Source organism: Sinocyclocheilus anshuiensis, unplaced genomic scaffold (assembly GCF_001515605.1).
Source record: "Sinocyclocheilus anshuiensis isolate Anshui unplaced genomic scaffold, SAMN03320099.WGS_v1.1 scaffold2349, whole genome shotgun sequence".
Classification (NCBI taxonomy): domain Eukaryota; kingdom Metazoa; phylum Chordata; class Actinopteri; order Cypriniformes; family Cyprinidae; genus Sinocyclocheilus; species Sinocyclocheilus anshuiensis.
In genome coordinates this window covers 86757-91046 of record NW_015551145.1, presented here as the reverse complement: position 1 = coordinate 91046, position 4290 = coordinate 86757, and the positions used below count along the sequence as shown (strand labels likewise).

General features: G+C 35.8%; 1 pseudogene; it reads left to right on the top strand.

Moving 5' to 3' along the window:
- Positions 1-201: 201 nt before the first annotated feature.
- Positions 202-3677, top strand: LOC107663260 (extracellular calcium-sensing receptor-like; annotated as a pseudogene).
- Positions 3678-4290: the final 613 nt, after the last annotated feature.

The following is a 4290-nucleotide window of genomic DNA, read 5'->3' as shown; positions in this document are numbered from 1 at the left end:
TCTATCATGCTCCAGGTTTGTTACATTGTACATTTTTAAAAAACATTATATCAGATAAAGTATTCAATATCAACAGATTTTTTAATGAAAATATATTGCACAATATAAAATCATATATGCTGACTTTATAACCACAAAAAAACATAACATCTGGAATATTGTGACAGTGTGAATCTGAGAGATTTCCGGATGGCTCAAATCATGATATTTGCCATTGAGGAGATTAACAGAAGTGAACAGTTGCTTCCAAATGTTTCTATTGGTTACAAAATCTATGATAGCTGTGGTTCAAGACTGTCTTCTATGAGTGCAACTTTGGCATTGATGAATGGTCAGGAGTTTGCAGCAGGGGACACATGCACTAGACAGTCTCCTATACATGCTATCATAGGAGAAACAGAGTCTTCTGCTACAGTGATTCTCTCCAGAACTACAGGACCTTTTAAGATTCCAGTGGTAATGGGCAAACATACTCATGCATGACATAATAACAATATTGATGACGGTTTCACTGCTTCACTGTTTCCTGTGTTTTTTTTTGTTTTTGTTTTTTTTATTAATTTATTTATTTATTTCAGATTAGTCACTCAGCTACATGTGAGTGTCTTAGCAATAGGAAAGATTACCCCTCATTCTTCAGGACTATTGCTAGTGATTACCACCAGAGCAGAGCACTTGCATACATAGTGAAATACTTTGGCTGGTCTTGGGTGGGAGCTGTGAACAGTGACAATGACTATGGAAACAATGGAATGGCCATATTTCTGAAAACAGCTCAGGAAGAGGGGATTTGTGTGGAGTACTCTGTGAAATTCTATCGAACAGAACCTGAACAACTCCAGAAAGTTGTAGACACTATGAAAAGAAGCACCACAAAAGTGGTTATTGCATTTCTTTCCCGTGTTGAGATGGTCAATCTTCTTGAACAACTAAGAATTCAGAACATTACAGGCCTGCAAGTAATTGGTGTGGAAGCATGGACAACTGCAAAGAGTTTGATCACTCCAAACAGTTTTCATGTTCTGGGAGGGTCACTAGGGTTTGCAGTGAGAAAAATCAATACTGATGGATTTTCAGATTATGTTATAAAAGCATTTTGGGACTCAGCTTTTCCATGCTCACAGGCTGAGGGGAATTCTTCTCAAGTGAAATTAAATTGCAGCAGATATCAGGATCTACTTGTCCTGAAAAATAACAATGAAGATGTACCTGAGCAAAGATATGCAAGCAATGTCTACAAAGCAGTTTATGCTGTGGCTCATTCATTACATAGTCTGCTCAAGTGCAAAAAACCAGAAGGTTGTAAGAAAGGCCTGGCAATACAACCACAGCAGGTAAAAAAAAAAAAAAAAAAAAACGATTTGGGTACTAAACAAATAGTTGCCAAGAGCAATTTCCTATTACAACTTCCCAGTGACGGCCCTTCTGTCCCGTCTTTCTTTTTGTCGCTCATGGGAGGGTTGTGCCGTAATGATCCATAGTGCTCACTGGACACCTGTCCGTGTTACACAACACCACCAGGAAAAAAAAAAAAAAAAAAAAAGACGATTTATAACAGGTAAAAACAGTTTTTCATGCAACGGTCAATTTGAAAAATGTTAGCTTTTAAACGTTTTTTTCATACAAGTGCAAAGAAAACATTCAAAATATACTTTCTTTAATTGCACTTTATCTATTTGCATATGTAGTTTTAAATTACAACACATATATTTAAAGGCTGTTTTCTCACAATTAGATTTTACCTCCTTTTGAGAGTCAAAAATCTCCAATTCAGTAGTACTTACAAACATCAAACTTTACAGGGCTTTGTTCATATATCATTTGCCTGCTTTTATACAACATTTTCTACACAGAGAAATCCCAAAAATTGCAAATTAGCTAATTTTTAATTAGACAATGCATCATTTGCACATTTTAAAATAACATAACAAAAAAAAAGCAAAAAAAAAAAGCTTGTAATTCTTAATCTAATCAATCAACTGAGGAAGTATGGTGGTTTTTACCTGGGGTGTTTTGTCTTAAAATACCAAAATGATCATATATTTTTGCTAGGTGGTTGAGGCACTAAAAAAAGTAAATTTCACTGTAAAGTTTGGAGATCATGTGTGGTTTGACAGCACTGGTGCCACAGTAGCCCAATATGAAGTTGTGAACTGGCAGCAGAATTCAGATGGATCAATCCAGTTTAAACCAGTGGGATACTATGATGCCTCACTGCCTCCTGACCAGCGCTTTGTGGTTAACACTGAAAACATAATCTGGGCTGGAGGACAGCTGGAGGTAAATAGTAAAATGTTGGTTTGAAAGAAGCAAATGTGGCATGATACACTTGAAAATCAAGTACTGCATCATTTACTGGTAGAAAGGGACAATCATACTTTCTAATATGCAAAATGTCCACAATTATTTCATGACATTAACTAGCATTGAAATTGTATGTATAATGTATTTCTCAATGCAGAAGCCGAGATCTGTGTGCAGTGAGAGCTGTCCTCCAGGCACTAGGAAGGCTGCACAGAAAGGAAGACCTGTCTGCTGTTATGACTGTATTCCATGTGCAGAAGGAGAAATCAGTAATGAGACAGGTAACCTACAGCCCATCTCACAGTTTCAAAGAAAATTGGTTAGTTGCTCTTTTTGTGTTCTTCTTCTACTCTTCAGGATGCAGTTTTTTATCAAAGGACTTAATAAATAAAATAACTAACTAATAAATAAATAAATATAATAACTAGAACTATATAACTATAGTAAACACACCTTTCTTTCCAGATTCAAATAACTGCAAGCAGTGTCCAGGGGAATACTGGTCTAATGCTGAGAAAAATAAATGTGTATTAAAGGCTGTAGAGTTTCTCTCATTCACAGAAGTTATGAGTATAGTGTTAGTCTTTTTCTCACTGTTTGGTGTAGGATTAACTGTGCTGGTGACCATACTGTTTTACAGTAAGAAGGACACCCCCATAGTAAAAGCCAACAACTCAGAGCTGAGCTTCCTGCTGCTCTACTCATTGACTCTGTGTTTCCTCTGTTCACTTACTTTCATCGGTCGTCCCACAGAGTGGTCCTGTATGTTGCGTCACACAGCATTTGGGATCACTTTTGTCCTCTGTATCTCCTGTGTTCTGGGGAAAACAATAGTGGTGTTAATGGCCTTCAAGGCTACATTTCCAGGAAGTAATGTAATGAAATGGTTTGGGCCTGTACAACAACGACTCAGTGTTCTAGCCTTTACACTTATACAAGTTCTTATCTGTGTGATTTGGCTAACAATAGCTCCTCCATTTCCTAATAAAAATCTGGAATATTATAAGGAAAAAATCATTCTTGAGTGCAGTTTGGGTTCTACTACAGGTTTTTCTGCTGTTCTAGGTTATATTGGACTACTGGCAGTCTTGTGTTTCATTTTGGCTTTTCTAGCTCGCAAGCTGCCTGATAATTTCAATGAAGCCAAATTCATCACATTCAGTATGCTCATATTCTGTGCTGTATGGATCACATTTATCCCTTCATATGTCAGTTCTCCTGGAAAATTTACTGTAGCTGTGGAGATATTTGCCATTTTAGCATCAAGCTTTGGTTTACTATTCTGTATATTTGCACCAAAATGTTATATAATTCTGTTCAAGCCTGAACAAAATACAAAGCAACATATGATGGGCAAGATTCCACAGTCTTAATAAAAATAATAATAATTAAAATTAAAACTGATATTTACTTGGCCCGCTATTTCTGGTCATATATGAATTACAAATCTTAATTTCTGAATCTAATCACTATGGGAATTGCATTGAAGCATGTGAAACATTACATGAAACATAATCAATGAATGAATGTTTATAAAAAATATATGTCATGATACGCTGTAAATAAATGCATTAAGATGAAGATGAGGGTTTTGTAAGTCTTTAATCCAACACACGAGTAATCTAACACATGGGTAATCCAAATACAGGGTAGAATTGACAAGATTGGACAAAGGAAACACAGAGTTCATGCTGGTGTGACAATGCATTTTTATATACATTATGTTATAACACTGCTGAGAAGACCCTGGAAAAATTGATAAATGTTATGGTCCATTCAAAAAAGAAGGGCTTGATGTGAACATTAATAATGTTAAATGGGATTATTGCCCCAGCTAAAAGATCAGCAAAATACACAAATGTAAGATCTACAAATAATTTATTAAAGTGGAATGAAATAATGAGATTAAGAAGCAGTGGCTTCAGGGTAGCCCAAGGCCAAAATAACAAACAAAACACACTTGCAACAGACTTGCAAACAAAAACA